We start from the raw sequence: 19,566 nt of genomic DNA, 5'->3' as shown, positions 1-19,566 counted from the left end.
ATTTCGTCGGAAATTGATGGTTTTTGGTCCACTTATGTGCATGGAGTTAGCTCCAAAACCGTTAATTTCCGACGAAATTGAAGGTGAAATCCGTACTAAACATCAAAATCAGTCAGAAAAACATATTTCTTTGTCATTATGGCGTGTTGCCTCTTGCTGCAATAATACCCCACTAACCTAGATTACAAAGTCCTTACCTAGGCATAATGTCACTTCACCCTAACGTAAATCTTTCCTTAGCCACAATTCTTGAGCCTAACTTTTTGTATTTTCCCCCCATCCAAAAACCCTAGTTATCACTGGGGTCCCCATAACTGCAGGATATAAGAGTGGTACCAGGACCTCTGAAACTAGGTCTAAACTAATTTGCTACCAAATTGTACATCAAAACAAACTAACACTAAAACAGGAAACCATATTTTCAACTACAGAAAATTTACCAAATTAACCAGTGCTCCATAAATCCTACCAGAGATTATGGGTGTGAGATTAGGCTATAACACAAGTTGGTCATCCTACTAAGGTATGGTACTTCTCCACGAATTAGGTTCAGCATGTAAAGCTTGACATCACTTCCCTAAACAAAACAGCAGAGCTGTAGTTTCCACAAGGAACAATATCAAAGCTGGCCCATATCCTAAGTTAGGTTAAGGCTGTAAAATTGAAGCTAACCCACATTATCCTATGTTAGTCTTAAAATTTTCTAACTAAGTTACCTGTATTCCCAACTAAGGCTGCAAGACCAGGTCATGCTATGTTTCCTGAAGGTGAAGCTATTAATCTGGTCAATGCCATAATGTGTCAGCTAAAGTCTATGTTTATGTGGCTGCAACTGTCAGCAAGAATCTGAGCCATGAAAGGCCTTGATGCTCTAAGACTAACTTCGCTAGGTTACAAGTTCACCTACGAGTCATAGGCCTAACAACTACATAAAATTTAACCCAATCCTCGGGCTATCCTTGGGATTTTATGTTATACGAAAAACATCTCAAATACATAATTTACTTTTATATTTTTATTTCTTGCAAATCTCAAGCACTTTACAAAATGGTTGTCATTGTAACAAACTCGTTTTCCTAGATATAACGGCAAGTATTCTAACAATAACAAGAAAAACGCAGAAGTCCCTCTCCTATAAAGCTTTTATTCATGCAATCAAAAATCAAGTCAATGTAATGTCACTTACCACCTGAAAAAAATCTGGAATTAGTAGTATTTTATGGCTTGTTGCGCTTGCTCCCGTCCTATGCGGCCTACTCAGCAAGTACATGAAGGGGGTGCCCCCACCCCTACAGGGTGGAGGTAGGAAAGGTTGAGACAAAGATAAACAGTACACATATAGGAAATAAGTACTGGGCAAATGAAATGAAGTAAGTACTGGACAAATGCAATGAAATAAAAATAAGTACCGGACAAATGCAATGAAATAGCCTACGTACCGGACATGTGCAATGCACCTACCTTTTTTATCACATTCCAAAGTAACACGGTTTGCATATTTAAGTTCTGATGGAATGGAGTTCGTGGACAACTTAGGCTATTCAGCCTGGTGAAAATATGACTTTTGCACTCGAGAAAGTGACGGAATCCTGAAAGCTACTCTGGAGAAATACATGGGTTTTCAAGGAGCTACAAGATCCAAATCGCAACTCTTTCGTCTTAAACATCCTCTGAAGAAAAATGTTCAAAGAATGGATGAGTAAGCAATTTCTGATGAATTATGCTAAGGTTTTATGCATTCTGCACAAATCCTTTCTGAGGACTTGCTTCTAACAAAACTTGCAGAGTTCAACAGTATTCTTGGTCTCTGCAATGACAATTGGCGAGAAGTGTAAATGTGTGGGTCTCACTAAAGGTTCAATTCACTTTTTTTCAGGATGAGGGTTACGTTGGACGGTCAACATAGGAACAAATTGTTAAAATACAATTGGACTTATATTAGACCTAGACCAATTGCCGTTTAAGTCTTGACTGAAATCCTTAAAACGTAAAAACACAGTCGAAATTCACTGACGGGCGTTGCCCTAAAGAACTGGAACGCGGCGCGAGTGACTGAGCATTAACAAACGTCGGCTGACAAGGATGACTCAATGAGAAATACTTTCATCCACGGACGTTAAAGCAAGACTTTTCTCCTCTATCCGATAATGTTCCATTTAAAATGGTATCGCGATCCATAAGACATTTCACAGTTACCGAAGATGTTCTTGAGGTATGAAAATAAATGAGCTTGCCTTGAACGTGTATGGAATATTTCGAACGTAATTACAGTATTTTAGAACCTCGGTTTAATAAATATAAACACAAATTACTCACAAGATTTCTCAGAAAACATCTCATCGAAGATTTTCGATTTTGACATAAGGTTATAAGCCCCTAATTCCATATACTATGGCAAAATATATTTTTCTGTCAGTTTATTTCTCTTTCACACATATATATCCTTTCGTATACGCTAATCTTTAACCATGTCAACATTTCTCACCCTACCAACCTTTCTTATGCAGCATGTACTAGTAAACATTAAACCCTCATCTCAAGAGCTTCAACATTTTTATTCGTTTACACCAACATTTCATTTCCAGGGAGGAGAGGGTTGACTAAACAATTACTTCAGATATTCCCAGTTTGTCTTCCGTATACAAATGAATTGCATTCCCAATCCATTATACACATTCCCCTACCTTTCTTGCCTCACCTCTCCTGTTTGTCCACCTTTTCTCTCATCCCACCATCATCCATTAACCTGACTCTCCTATGAAGCCAAAAACAACCCATTATATGACCCATTTTTGGTTGGAAGCAGGGTGACAGCGACCATAACCACTGTCATGCATAAAATGGTGGAAATAGGTTGATTTTGATTTATAGTACGGAGTCTGAATTCGATAGGAATATATACAGCAGACTGGTTGTGGTCATTGTCATCATATTTCCGATCCCAAAACGTATGGGTTTGAATCCTGGTCAGATTAGAGGTTCTATCATATAAAACTCTCACTGGATGTAAGTTATCGCCAAGATAAATTCGACATTTATTTGTTATTGGTAGCTTAGGAATTGAATGAATAAATATCACACGCACACAAACCCACACACACAAGCACCTACATGTGTGAGTACATACATACATACATACATACATACATACATACATACATACACACACACATATATATATATATATATATATATATATATATATATATATATATATACTACTTCACTTACCTGACTTTTTGAAAACAGAAGCAATGCCTTCATGATTCTTTCGAGTCAAACTCTTTTAAATGCAATTCTATCTCACCTGCCGGATTATAAGGTTTAGGCAGATTCTATGGGATTCGATGGTTCCTTGAAGGCAGCCCTATTTTAAGAGTAGCCTCTCATCTCGTTTTCTGTCTTCAGAGCACAGTTTGTTAGCCATCAAGTAAGACACTATGGAAGATAGCCAGTGGGCATGTGTTACAAATTACCCTATGGCACACCCTCCGTTATGGGCATCTACCTTGTGACTTGATGAAAGCCTAGGAGCTATTTCAGGCATCTCTACTCTCTGTCAAGACAAACCGGAAAAGCTTTTTATAATTCTTTGTGTTTTATTCTTATAATGCCTTTATCTTCCTCACCTTTGCAAGTTGCAAACGCCAGTCTTTTTTTTTGCGCTATTCAGCAACATCAACAATAACAAATATTAATCAGCTCAATTTGTTTGGTATTAAAATCTTTACTCGGGTTTTTTTTATTGTCCCTAGATTCGAAGCTATTTACGAGGCTGTAGAGAGACAATTACCGGTTAACTCTCTCACCCTCCCTCTGTACAGTTTTTCTTTAAAAAATCCATTCTCATAACTGAGTGCATATTTCAACCTACTTCTAAAGTAGTGCATGTGGTCGAACTTGATTTCCCCAGTACTTTTAACATAAAGGAGCTAAGTAGATTTTGCTTGTGTTTACTGTCCGAATTATATACATATATATTTTTTTTTACGTCGGTAAGGCAAAAACTACAGCAGTTTATGCTCAGTCGGGCTGAGCTTTTGATAAAAGTAATTTCCAAAGGGAACTGGCTACCATCACACCGTGGTTGTTAAACAGCCGCACTATGGAGATCATTAATAGTCCGGCAGTTTATTTGAATTTGGTAATTTGGGCTGAAATCCAAATTTGACTCGTGCTTAATATAAGAAAAAACTTATTTGACAAAGAAATTATGAAACTGATTTTGAAGCTTGAAATCGTAAAGACGATTTTGCCACATGCGATGAGAGAAAACGGTGGCGAGTTATAAAAAACATGGGGGAGAACTATAGGGAGAATAAAAAGTTCTACAGGGACGTAGATACAGAGAAAACTGTTAACCAGCTAATGGATATCTGAATAAATTTTACAACTGGAGAGATGTGGTCTAAAGTGGTTGAATTCCTGGGTAGATGGAGTGAGTATTTGGAAGAACTACTGAGCGTAAGGACAGAGGAGCGGCAGAGTTGAATGATGAAAGAGTCGGACATTAACTGTAAGTTGCGAGTGTTTCTGGAAATGACTGATGATGACTTCGGGGTAAAGAATTTAAAATCATTAGGAGTTAACGAGATTACAAATGAGATGCTACGGTACGGGGGTGATAGTGTAACTGAGTGACGAGGTTGTCTAGATGCGGAAAAGGTCCTGGAGAACTGAATGACAGGAACACGTCCTCTATATATAAAGCTACAGATGTATTGAAAAGCTGGTAAAAAATATACAAGCACAATCATCTATTAAATAAAAGAATTAGTATGAACAATTTTCAGAGATGTTCAACGAATTGTTGATAATTTTTCAGCATTTCTTTTCCTCTCCTCGGCGTACTCATTAATCTAAAAGGTGAAATCAGCCAACTTAAGGCTAGGTAAAATATTTTTCATTAAATTCTACACGAGTCTTATTATTACGCTGGTACTATACTGGCTTGAGAGGTAACCATCCAATTATTTGCCACATTATTTTTATAGTTTTCCTTGTATCGGAAAATAACTGAAATTATTAACGTCGGTCAAAAGGAAGAGACACTAACTCACCGTAGAATCCAAAAGCCATTCGCTTTGATATTAAATATTTTGGTATCCCACTACAAATACAAAATATTTCCTTTTGTTTAACTAAAAATTATCTTCTACAGCCTTACCCCTTAGGCCTGCGACATAATCCCTTCTTAGTTGTATCAAGGGAACTTGCCAGTTTCTCTCTCAAAACCAAACATTGAATAGCAATTTTGGTTAGCGTTGTTCAACACAGGCGCAACCACTGCATATAACATTCTGAACATGATTGGTGTGATACTTCGTGTAATATTCTTCAGTGATTACAATCTACTTTTGCCGTGTTAATCCTTCGGATGATCTATTTTGCAAACGCTCTTGATAAGACCGGGACATTATAATCGGCTTTTCTCGGATGCCCATCCAAACCGTAAGTTACTGTATGTTTTTTAAATGAAATAATCTTAGTAACCAAATCAATTTCTAGCCTAGGTTCCTCTGCGCGTTGTTATATTTAACTGAAAGTAGAAAGCATTAAGCATTAGGTTACGTATTTTTACAGAAAAAAAAAAAAATAAAAAAATAAATAATGTTCACTACTGTCACATTATGATTCCTGTACTTTCTAAGATACAATAGTTTTTACTGTTCTTAGATTCAAGAAAAAAGAACTTGAAAGCAGGGAGATGAGCGGTAGGGAAAAGCAAAATTCTAGTACCTTTACGTCCCGGTTTATGTAAAATATTCCTTTTCCCATTAAACCACCATATAGTCCCCTGGTGAAGAGAATCAAACTACTATTTTTCCTTGCCCTTTCTCTGTCTTTCATGCTAAATTTACTGCAGGCGTTTTCTATATTAGTAACAAACTGGCCGCCTATTTTTCTAATATAAATTAAGCTCTGATATTGAGGATGGTGTACATCAAAGTACTGTTGAAGGGATTGACCTTAATGCATCGGAGCTAATATGGATCCCATAGGGCAGCTTACTTAATAATTTAGTAATACAAGTGAACAGGCTAACATTATTACTAACAGACCAAAAAACATTACAAATAAAAGCAGTTAAAGTTTACCCACAAAACAAAGCCAATGGAACTATATCAAATCCTTCATAAATTATGAGAATATGAAAATTCCTAAATTATACAAATCGTGAAAATAACTGTATACTATATGCATACTTGAAAAATAATGATATACACAAAGCATCAAAAATACAAGAATAAAACCTTTTTGTTAGATTAAGCGTTTTAAATAACAAATATGGCCACGTGAGAAGAAAGTTATTTATTAAGATGATTATGCCCCATAGCACTGCATTTTGGAACTCGTTGAGCTACTGCTTGTTATTTTATTTAATATTTAGCAATTAGCGTGAAAAAAATTTCCAAGGTTGAACGACCACTTGACCGAGAGAGTCAGATGTTCAGTAACTTAAGTGCTTCAGAGGACTAAATATTTTTACGCATTTGCTTCCCTTGGTTAAATTCTCTTCGCATTTACAAGCATCAAAATTCAATACAAATCCCGTTGAATATATATTTCCTCAAAACATCTAAAATAATTATACAGTCAACATTTAGATGCAAATCAAAATGTTATAAATGTGCCAGGAAAAAAAATGTAATTTGGACGAACGATGCAAAACCATTTTTTACATCTTTTAAGCTTGAAAACTGATGACTTTAAGCCTGTTCATGTGATTATTTCATTTCAAGAAACTTCAATTGCATCATTGATGTCTTTCATTTCCACTGTTTATATGATAAAGTAGCCGTGTTTAACATTATTGAAAATATGTCATTGCACTCAGTCCCCTTTTCTCTCGAAAAATATGCAATTATTATGTGGAACGATTATGATCTATCAAAATCTAGATAATCTTATTGACGTATAGAAGAAAAATTATAAAACAGACAAACAAATGTCTCTCCTCAGGATTTTAACCTCACTCAAAATCCTTCCACAGTTTCCACTTGCCTAAATCGACCATTTTACGCGAGATTGATGGAGTGACGGCCCCTTCCATTCATTCACCTGGAAAATTGGGTATCTAGGAGGCCGGACTTTGTTGATAAATGGCAGCCTTTGGTGGCTATGAACACGGTGGTTCTAAGAATTCCTGGACTTGCTAGCAGAGCTCCATTACGCAAGTTGTTCTCGCTGTTCCGTTGTTTTAAAGGTACCTATTCTCATATCTCTTTTTAGATTTTAAAGGTCGAATAATGTGAAATGTGCTCCACCTCCCACTCTCTCCCTCCATTTCTGTTTGTCTGCATTCATAATGATGATAATACTATCATATCCACACTCTCAGTAGCCAAAACAGAAATACTGACAGAGAGAGAGAGAGAGAGAGAGAGAGAGAGAGAGAGAGAGAGAGAGAGAGAGAGAGAGAGAGAGTAAAAACATGGAATACTAATTGTTGTTCTAATCCTAATTTTTAAAAGCAGCTAGAGCTGGCAATATTTTTAAAAACGAGAATATTTTAAGTAATGAAACTCGTAAAAATTCAAGAAAGTCCAAGAGCTATTGTATTCTCTCTCTCTCTCTCTCTCTCTCTCACGTCCTTTGTGTTTGTCTGCTGTAGGCATGAATATGTAAATGTTATGGTCATTATGAAGGCGACATGAAAAGAGCGAGGTGGGAAATTATTTGAAATAAGATGCGTGAAAATAAAAACTATATACCCAACTAAAAATCCCTGTTTTACACTAAAACTTGAAGAATCAAGTTTTAGTGTAGTTTGATTCTTCTTAGGTAATTCATAATTACCAGCTTTCCCCAGAAATAACTATGTATTACTACTGCACAAGGGAGTTAGTGTACCTATTATCGTCATTTCACTTTCAGCCATAATCATATTTACAATTCCACCCATTATGACCTGGTTATAGTATTTACTAGTTTTCTTATATCCATATATACAGTATATATATATATATATATATATATATATATATATATATATATATATATATATATATATATATATATATATATATATATATATGCAATATAATATGTCTTATGTGTGTATTCTATAAAAGTAATGTGTTTTCTGTATTTTTTTATATATTTTCTTTTATATTGCTCATGTGTTGTGAAAATATAATAAGGTGATTTTGTAGTATGTTTTGTGCAATGCTTATATATTTTCTCTTGTGTTTGTCATGTATTGACTGTAATAACTGTAATAGTGTTTATGGGAGATGCTAGTGTCAGATTTTACAAGGGTTGGTTGGTTGTGTGATAAGCTAAGATACCTCTTCCTGTAGGCTTGTGTGTACACAGCTGAATGTTTACGCAGGTGGACAGGAAATGCTTTATGAGAGAGAGACCCTAAAAGCCTCTGTGTTTATACAAGTGTTCAAACAAAACCCTTGTCAATCATTCAGATAAGAGGCTTTTCTGAGCCAGAGAATAAATTATCTGTTTATTCCTGTTGGAAAAGGAGGAAATTTGTTTATTCCTGTTGGAAGAAGAAGAAATTCAGTTTATTCCTGTTTCTCCTAGGGTGACCACTTTCTAAAAATGCCTAACTGGCAACCCAGGTTTAACCTCATGGAAGATTTTGGTAATACCAGTTAGTTCAGACAGAGACTTGGTAGAGTTAGGTTGCTCTCTCTCTCTCTCTCTCTCTCTCTCTCTCTCTCTCTCCCTGCAGGAGAGTGTAAGATTGTGGTCACTCTCCCAAACATATAAGTTTTTGGAAACTCTTAATAATATCTAATGCTCCCTTGGTAGAATCTGATATAAGAGAGAGTTAACAGTAATAGCCCTTAGGTTAAAGTGTTATTGCTGCAGCAAAAAGGAAGAAGGATTTGTGTAATGGTATGCAGAAACTTGTATAAGGTAAAGTGGTTTTTACTAAATTGTTTACCATGATAAAAGGTGGATATAATCTTTTAAAAAGGTAGATATAATCTTTAAACAGATATTGCCTTAGTGAAATTAATGCTGATAAACTTTTTGTACATTTTTATGTTTTTGTTTTTACATTTCTTTTGTGTGTTCTTGTGTTTACAATTTCATAGTGTTACCCAAAATTTTGTGTTGGTGATTTAACATTGATGTAATTAGCACTTTATGTGTTATTACTTTAACGCTGCATACTTGTTTTGATTATATTAAGATTTCTTTTTCAGATTTGGAGTAAATCTTAATAGTTTGAATTTTGCTTAGTTAATGTAATTTCTTGATAAATTAAAGTTCTGTGAATTACTCTTAAGAATTAATTAAATCTTATGTTGCTTTCAAGTAATAGTAAATTTTTTCAGACTGTGAACTCTAATTATAACTTTTGAAGTTAGAAATAAATTTTTGTATTTAAAGTTTTAAAAGCACAGTGTTTTATTTTTGACCACCAGTGAACAGGGTCATTTGTGTATGCACAAGGTAAGTGATAAACATGTTCTGTTCTCCTTCAGTGTTTTTGAAGTGAATTAAGACCAGGGAAACAATTATAGTTGTCTGATGGAGTGATGCCCTTTCCCTCTAATATATTTTTTTAATAGTTATTATTACCTCACTCATAACTTGATAAAACTTAGATTGATTTTTTCAAGTGATAAGCAAGTTTTAAGGGATCACTGTCACCTTTAGAGTGTTTTCATATATTATTGTTATGAGGGTTCAGGTATCTGGCTGAAGTGAGGTAAATTTTTGGATTTAATAGTTGTGTAATAACCAGGTACTTGATCACTTCATGACAAAATATATATATATATATATGTATGTATATACTGGAGTTGTTTTAGACAGAGAATGCCATTAAGGCTCAAAATGAAATTTATAAGATGTTATCAGGCCTGTACCATTATAGGGTAGAAACTTGAGCATTTAAGAGGAAAGAGGGGAGGACTGTTGGAAAGAACAAGATGAGGATGGTGAGATGGATTGCTGGAATATCACTACTGCTGAAAGGAGGGAGTCAAGATATAAGAAGAATGTTTGGTATATGTAACGTAAAGGAGAAGGCTAGGAAGCCTCGTCTAAGACACTATGGGCATGTAATAGAGGAGGTGGGAACCAATCAAGAGAGCTAAGAACATGCCAGTGATGGGGAGAAGGAGTGTGGGGCCAGCGGATCAGATGGGATGGATGAGGTGAGGAAGGATATGGGTGGGGGACTGGGGAAGTAGGTGCAAGGAATAGAAACAGATGGGAGACAGTTGACCTGAAAGTGCCGAATTCCCTGCTATAGAGTGGGATTACTAAGGTAGAAAGAATCATCATCTCACCATCCTCATCTCAGTTCTTTCCAACAGTCCTCCTCTTCCTCTTAAATGATATATATAGAGCCTGATAATCTTATAAATTTATATATAAAATATATATATATATATATATATATATATATATATATATATATATATATTTTGTCATGAAGTGATCAAGTACCTGAATTTATTACACAACTATTAAATCCAAAAATTTACACACACACACACATATATATATATATATATATATATATATATATATATATATATGTGTATATATATATATATATATATATATATATGTGTGTGTGTGTGTGTGTGTGTGTGTGTGTGTGTGTGTATATATATAAGTGTGTGTGTTAGTGTGTTATGAAAGACAGACCTTTATCATTTGTAAGTTATGAAATGACGATGAAAATTAACCTAACCCAACCATTACCATGTAAAATGCTAGGTATTGACTGGTCTCCCATCATATTCTTCCTCTCTTCTCCCCCTCGCTGCTTCTTTTGCTGAAGAACTAAACTTTTCATCCGCTTATATCTTTTACAAATTTTTTTTTTCAGACAATTGCCTAATTTTCCTATTCAGATTACTAGCATGTGATGTAACAAAGAAATTCCCATACCAACGTTCGAAATATTTCGTTTATCTTTTAATCATCTTAAACTAAATGGAATATAGATTTCAGTCTTTTGACATTCCATTATTCATGATACACCTTCGGATTAGAATTCTTTCTAAAGGCAGTCTCCAAACCACATCCACCTTGTAATTCTGAGCACCACACTGAAGAATCTTCTCATGTTTCCCTAGCAGATTATCAATTCCCTTTAGGTTTGGGAGACATCGTTATGAATACGTATTATTTGTATCTATTCCATTTTAACCTGTACACGGTTCTGGATAAGCCTCGAGACCATAATAAGTACACAGTTGCAGGTATGCCCAAAATTTCAGCACTTACATACACACATAAACGGGCCTCTACGTGTGATTGGTAGCATCCTCAATTTGCTTGCGGTAGTTCCTTGATGGGGAGAGCAATCTCTTGGTATCATCTTTTCGAAATATCGCCTGAAAAAGAAAAACATATGTGACAGGCCAGAAAAAATGTAATAAGAGGGGCAATGCAGACACACAATGAAGAAACGAAGCAATATCGATCTGATCATAATTGGCAAGTCTAATCTTCAACATTAAGTTTTTAGTGCTTGTCATTTTTAAATATGACTGTTTTAATGAAAATTCTATAACATTTCAAAATTCATTAAAATTCCTGTAAAAATATGAAACCTTTGATCTTTTCATTCCTGAAAACCATCCTTGATGATCTTGGAATTCCTTGAAACAAGGGAAATTCCATGAAAGTGGGAACACGGCCCAAACAGCACAGACTTGGGCAAATGGAAACTGGATGTTTATTCCTTCTGACAAGTGGGTTTGTAGTTGTCGTATCATAAGAAAACGAATATACATTTAGATTCTCGTGATATTTACAATGATGTTGAGATATTTAAATCACTACCTCGACCTCGGTTTGTCTGTCTGTCATTCTACCAGCCTTTTAGTACCTCCATTCTTCTTATGGATTACTGAGTATATTTTTTAAGATTTGGTGTAAACGTTCAGTAGGTAACCTCCTTTCGATGGTTAACTGCTGGTAGGCATTCAATAATTTTACGATTTTCCACCATGAAACTAACACCCAAACTCCACCGATTCCCACCATAGATATATTATTAAAGCAGACAAACAAATGGACACAATTGAAAGCATCTTTGCTTTAAGGAGGTTGGCATTCGTATAATATATCGCTGGGCGATTCCCTTTAGATAGCTTTTAGTGCGTATAGTTAAGACATGGTGATATTTTGCCATCCAGGTCACCTGTGAATTTTTTTCAGTTTCTTTAAAAAATGAAGCCCTGCTACTGGTAGAGGATATTTAATTACGTAATAATTATTAGATATGCAATGCACTCACTGATCAATAAAACCCTTTTTCACTCTTGAGGGTTGGTACTGTATCTGATAAATGCTCATTTTAGTATAATAATATATTCATAGCAAAGAAACCAGCGTATACGTGTTCTTTCAACTCAGTACATACTCGAGCAAATTAACTTATAATAGAAAATTAATATTTCACTGAAGGCTCTCCTATACGTATGCTAACGTATATATCAACTCTTAACTTTAAATGCAAAAGGAGACATCACAAGAAAAAATAGGCAGCCCTTAACACCGCTACTGTGGATATCACGTCAGTTATCACCTGATAAAGGGATCGCACATTTGAAGAAAGGAAAAGGAATCTTTTATTGAGAATTATGGTGAAATGCGAACATTCTCAGTCTCTTTAGAATCTATTCCCTGAATCTGCCTGTCTGTCTGTCAATGTTAGTGCTCAACTTTCATTTCCTTCTCTCCCTTATCTGGTGTACTCTGCCCGTCTCAAAAATAAATAACAAAAGCAAAAAGCCGTTTTTTGAATGGCAGGTAGAACCTTTTCGACGTATTCCTTTCAGCGTTCCAAAAAAATAAATCTTTTATTTTCCTCCTATCGCTGCCAACAACAAAGTTGAACGTTTGCCAGAAGCGTATACTTGTTGCGAAATCTGAAAGAAAATTTCGAAGGGCTTGCATGTGTGCGTTTGTGTGTGTGTATTTGTGGGGGGGAGAGAGGTTGAAAGCTTTAGGGAAATTTTCATATTTGCCTCTGAGAGGTTGAAAGCTTTAGGGAAATTTTCATATTTGCCTCTGCATACTGTTTCCCTTTAATGGTGGTCATGTCGGTTTTACTAGACAATTTATGCAGCTTTTGGAACAATGAGTCCATCGTCAGATTAATAATTTTACTTTTCCTAAACTGTCACAATCGTATGTATATTTTGTCATTGAGTTCGTTGCATTGCCTGATGAACGAACACGAATATCTCACAAGATACAGCAACGAATATAAAAACAAAAGAGCAATGACTCCGTCCGTTCATCAGTAACTGTGCAAATCTTTGCGATAACCATGAATATATCAACTTTCTCATGAATGGCGGTCTACAGTTGTTAACGAGACACAAGCTGGTGTAAACAGGCATTAAAATTACCTTCCGTTTAACTTAAGTATGGAAGAAATGTAGAAAAGACGAAGTGGCGTGAGAAGGGTAACAAGGCCGTTAAATCGTAAAACAGTAAAACGATAAAGCAGTCCTAAATTATAGGCGATGTACACAACGTAAAAAGGATCGTTTTCTATTGATATATATATATATTTATATATATATATATATATATATATATATATATATATATATATATATATATATATGTGTGTGTGTGTATATATATATATATATATATATATATATATATATATATATATATATATATATAATGGTAAACAATTTGATTCAAGATTAATTTATATTGATTTTAGTTTGTCCTTTGATTTTGCCTGTACAAGGTACGCTATTACCATGATTTTCGATTCCTTGGCGTAATAACCTTACCTGAATACTTTTTCAGTTAACTTAGGCTTGTTCATTAAGTTTTATTATACAATCTTATATCCACAAATGTTACTTCTGTCTTCAATATTGTGGTAATTTTCTCTGACCTTATAACACTGAGTTCACAGTAGGAGCAAAATTTGTTAAAATAAAAGTTAAGCAAATATTCGTGGTTTTTCCTGCATATTATAATCTGCAGAGGATAACTCTTCTGTCCAAAACCTGTTTCCTGCTGAAAAGCTGCTTGAAAAGCTGCTGTCAAGTGATATTACTGTTAATTCTCTTTGCATCTCACTGTATGAATTGCCTCGTTTTAGCACCTGAAACCGAGCTCGTCTACAATACATGCAGGAAAACCTGTGGCTCATGAATTTTCTATATAAATCTTCATGGTCTTCAGTTCGATATTTGCTTACAATTAACCCGTTCATTCTCTCTGTTACTGCTTGCTGATCGTATAAAACTAAACCTCTTCCTCGAATTCCTGACTGATTTTACAAATCCTACTAATGCACGGTAACTACACTGTGGATTTCGGTGTACAAACTATGATGTGACTGAACTCTACTACCATTGATCTTTTGCTGCAGGGTGTTCGCAAGTTTGTTATTCATGATTATCTGTGACACATCATCCAACTTATATGTATTGCAAAATAAATCTTACCTTTTTCTTTACTTGCAGATATTACACACACTCCTTTCTTAATCTTTTACTTGTGATATCTGACTGCACCCTTGCTGCCGTTGACTTCATTGTCGCATCATTTCTGTTGGTTGTTCTGTGCTATGAACCTCTGAATGTGTTCCTCATAGTAACAAGTATACGTTTCATGTCGATTTTACATTCTGGAACCTTAAACGATATAATAATGTGGAAGTCATTACATCAGAACCCTCTCGATGATGATGGAATGGCAAGACTATGCATGGTCTTTTCCTCTCCAGGGTAGGGGAAGGAATCCGGAGCATATTAGATTTTGAGCCTTGTTTTCCTTGATTTTCGTTGCTTTTAAATTTGTAATTCATTTGTCTCTAAAAAGCTAGGACTTCTTTGTAAAATTTAATATTTCTACTAAAATGACAATATCAATGTCGTATACCCTCGATCTTTCTTTATACCAGTGATATGTCCTGTTTGTAGGTTGTCAACGCTTTTGGACCTTTCCCTTAAGGAAACCAAAGTTGCAGACTGGTAGATTCCCTTTTCAATGCAACGGTAAATGCAATTCAGGCACTTTTTTATCCTGTAACTACCATAACCTTTTTCTAGTCGGGATTTCACTGTTGTTTTCATTGCCTGAACTACTGATTCAGTACATGGTATATTTTGTTTCGTTATTACCACAATGCAATGTCTAGTAAAAATAGCTTTTCCTAGTTGTGCTGTAAGACTATATATAGAATGGGCTTCGTGGTAATGTTATGGATGTTGATAATAGAACCTAAATATACTGACTCACTGGTCAAATTCAACATCTGTCTTGTTTCTAAACCAGGCAACAGTTCGAATCCTGCCAGGACGAAGAACATATCAATTATAATTACCCTTGAGTATAAGTTATTCCTAAGGTATAGCGAATTGGATATTAAACGACAGTTGTGGCTTAATATTTACTGATATAAGAAGCCACGCGTGTACAAGTGAAAAAAAATATATATATAAATATTTTTTATAAATATAAATTGACAAGCGCGCGCACACAATGTATATAATATATATATGTATACATATATATTTATATATATATATATATAAATATATATATATATGTGTAAATATATGTATATAAATATTTATATATGTATATATATATTATATACATACATACATATATATATATATATATATACATATATATATATAATATACACTTAGAGCGCATACAGTGACATATATATTTTTAATATTTTTAATCGTATGGCATTTGCCATTTTATATTTGTTAAATATACATATATATGTATATTTAACGTTATCAATATCACCAAAATATTATAACTATATATAATGTATTCCTCACCAGAGTGCTTATTGTATATTGTATTTATATAACCATAAAACATGATACATATGTCATCTTTATATGAACGCACAAGATGTATTTATATTTGATGACATTATATATAGTGTAATATATATGTAAATGATAAAAACGCATTTAAAGTTTCAACTGAAAACAACAGGCAAGAAAAACCAGTGAAAATTTCTATGAATATTTTTTTAAAGAAATTTATTTTTACATATGCAAAAATCCTTATGGCATTTTTTGTCATTATTTTCATTGAAAAGTTTGTTAATAAAGTGTGAACACAATAAAATGAGCAACGTTATCAACTCTATATTAAATAATGCTGACTATTATTATAACATATCTGAGTAAAATTTCATAAAAATGTATTCTCCCCACATCCACCCACGTACTTATTGTTCTCATTTTAGTGACTCTTTAGGATGTAGCTAGAACTAGAAACGAATTCCAAAACAACCTGCCAGCATATGGGTTGGGTCATAGTTTACTTAGCTGCTTCTACAAAAAAACCAGTTCATTGAAGTGTTTGATGACATTGCCGCGCCCTCATGGGATTGATGGCATCTCCTCTTGATTTATCATATAATTTGCATATGGCCTGGTACAAATATTTTACAATCGTTTATGTCTCATGCCAAGTATGGCTAATTATTCTTCAACTTTAGAAGCCCACTTTTTTTTTTTTCATATGTCTCTTGGGTAGGTAAATCTTCGAAACCTTCAAAATTTTTTCTCGTATTTTAGATAAAGTTAACTTTAAATCAACTATGAATACTCTAGGGCAATTTATCCTGCCTTACTCATTTTGGTTGCAGAGTAACACTGGGGAATAATTTGTCAGTGCTGTTGTATCACTTTGCATTCAACGTGGTCTGACAAAATCTTATTCGTAAATCAATTTTCAGTTTCTGCCTCATTCCTATTTCAGAGTAAGGCGTCTATCGGGATCTGCGCATATTTTTATACCTGTTCTTGTAAGCGGATTAACGATTTTCAGCACCCTACTGTCTTTCACAGTCATATGCTAAGCTAAGCATGTTACGCTTAAGAAATTGCCCATCTTTCCTCCCAACTTTATTTGGAAATTCCGTTAAAAACGACCAGCGAATTTCCTTCGATATAACTTAACATACAGTCATTCGACTTTCCAAATAATGTCTGAAAATGTGAACCGTTAAAGTTTAGTATCTGTAGTTTTTTTTTTACAAAATAACTTCTTTGGTTGTGCTAATTCTGTTCCAGAAGGCTGGATGTTAATTTCGTGATTATTTAGGATTTATCCATCCTTGTATGGAACACTTACACCCACAATAACATAAGGAGTTGCCGGGATTTTCTTGCCTGCATGCCAACACTACCCATTCTCTTGCATTCTCCCATTCAGGTGCTGTTGGATATATTGGTATTCTAAGCGTTTAAAAGAATTTCCTAAATCATTTCTGTTTAAGTTGTATAGTTTACCATGTCAGCATCGTATGAAGGATGTATTTTGCAAACATTCTCTTACGGTATAAATGAATGTGACGCTCATGTATGCTGTTATATATTCACCATAAAAACTAACCGTGAAGTTGTTTTTAACAATCATCAAAATAACCTTTCCCTAAGAAACGTCTACTGCCGAACAGCTACTGAAAACTAGTGTTACAAATGATTAAAATAATGTTGTAATGCAGTTTTGCAGATACAAGTTAAGAGATAAAAGTGGGCATTTAAACTGTTAACTCAATAAAAATCTATTAACTGAACTTCAGAGTGCAGCACAGGCGGTCTTGAAATTGGCACTGGTGGTGAGAGGAGATCAAGTAAAGGAAACATTTCCAGCGAAGAAAACCTATTGGCGGGTTGGATGGGCAGGTAATGTAACAAAAGTAATGATCAAAGGCATTCAGGGAACGTATAAGAAATAAACACTAAAAACCCAGACCCAAATTATTGATGAACAAGTGGAAATTGTAATGGATGCATTAAAATAAAAAACTAAAACTAATTACTTTTTCATTAGGATCTCAGTAGGAACGCTTTTTATTTTTCGATGGTTATAGAAAAAGTTAAATTCTTTACTTTTTCTTATTCATAGTTCTCAGAGCAATGACATTTTACATCGTTTATGATCGTGTAACTACACATGTGCCACAGCTAGAACAACCCTACAACCTCTTCTTATTTATACTGTTATTCGACATTTGTGGCACTTTGGAGAAGCTTCTATGCATACATTGTACACTTTTATCTTTTGTTTGCTAAACTGGCGACAGACTGAATCGAACAGGTGTTGGCCGAGCTATTCAGCCGTTTTCTTTTTCATATTTTTTTCACTCAAGTTCATATACGACCGGATTTTCTATCTACTTAACTTGGTTAAAAAAAAATAAAAAAATCATTCAAAGCCTATTTGGCTTATAATTTCCTAGAATTGCAAAGAATATTTTGAAGTAATTATTTTATGGAAGGGTAAGTTCACGAGTCAAGCTAAGTACGCCTCTAGGGTGATTGTGCACTCGTACCTTATTTTCCTTCCATGCGAGCAGCTCTTAAAACATTATGTATTACTTACCTGTTCTTGCCTAAACTGTCATTCCTGTATATGAAAGTTCTGCACAAACTAATCGTTGGATAGAATTGCTAATTTTTTTCGTTTTTTCACTCTTATTTTATAATGGTTCACTTCGATACACTGGTAGAGGCACTCCTTTCTTCTTAATATATAGAGATTACTGGGACACGGGTCTTGGGAGCTTCTTCACCAAACAGCTGTGTTTACCAGATAGGAGGAGATTGGCTACCTGGGAAGGAATTTAAAATCTGAGGCGGAGGATTTCAGGCGGGGGAAGAACAGGGGGTAGGAATTTCAGTCAAAACGCCAACACTCCCAGATACAAGGGTGAACACAAACTAAGAGATCACAAATACTGTTGCTTCTTTCTGGATCCCTTTTGGAACCATTACTGTAAAGAAAAAGATCGGAGGGCATTTGTTAATTGGCTATTAGAAGCTGTCAACAATCGTGTGAAACTTGCGTTGTTGTAGGGCAATACCGGAAAACAAACTTCATTGGTAATTATTTAAACATTTTGAAGTTAAGTTTCCTCATCAATTTGTCAAATAAAAAGGAATTTTTGTTTTAATGGACCAAAACTGCCTTTTAATAGTCGTCTATGCTCTTAAAATGGGATATATTACTGTAGGTGTCGGCTGAAGTAAAATTCTTGTTTCCTCTCATCTTTTTGTTTTGACGATAGTTAATATAGCCCATATGGCCCTTAAATCAAATATAATTTTTTATGATCCAATGAAATAAGGATTTCTCTTTCATCTGACAGCGATTGATAAGGATATTTGATTTTCATAAAAGTTTCAATTTACATAATACTGTAAAATTATAAACGTAAAAATATTAAATGAAAAGCCAAAACTGAGGAGGAATTGAGGAAAAGTCAAAATGGGGGGGAATGTGACCTGGGAAGGAGAACCACTGCCCTACTGCTTGAACCATTTAATTAGCTGCTCATATTATTCACACTTTGTTCGTTAAACTATCCCATTATCTGTGATTCTTGTACCCTTTCAACTTCCTCTTTTAAACAGGCAAGTGTGTCGTAAATTAAATTTACTTAACACTTCCTTCTTTTAGAAAAGGCAGTGGTGATTTACCAGTCGTGCCTGTTCCCCGTTTCTTAACCAATCACATTGCAGAGCATTGTATACATATATATGTATACATATATATATATATATATATATATATATACATATATATATATATAATACACATAAT

The 19,566-nt window shown here is 34.4% G+C and overlaps 1 long non-coding RNA gene across 1 annotated transcript; it reads right to left on the bottom strand.

Annotated features, from left to right (window-relative positions):
* Window positions 1-5,167: 5,167 nt before the first annotated feature.
* LOC136835326 (uncharacterized) lies at window positions 5,168-18,574 on the bottom strand. The gene is made up of 3 exons (XR_010852104.1): window positions 18,346-18,574; window positions 11,218-11,327; window positions 5,168-5,539 (listed from the first exon to the last, which is right to left on the bottom strand). It is a non-coding gene; the product is annotated as an uncharacterized lncRNA (long non-coding RNA).
* Window positions 18,575-19,566: the final 992 nt, after the last annotated feature.

The sequence above is a fragment of the Macrobrachium rosenbergii genome, chromosome 55, assembly GCF_040412425.1.
Source record: "Macrobrachium rosenbergii isolate ZJJX-2024 chromosome 55, ASM4041242v1, whole genome shotgun sequence".
Lineage (NCBI taxonomy): Eukaryota > Metazoa > Arthropoda > Malacostraca > Decapoda > Palaemonidae > Macrobrachium > Macrobrachium rosenbergii.
The sequence above is the reverse complement of the archived record's forward strand: the minus strand, read 5'-3'. Positions and strand labels throughout refer to the sequence as shown.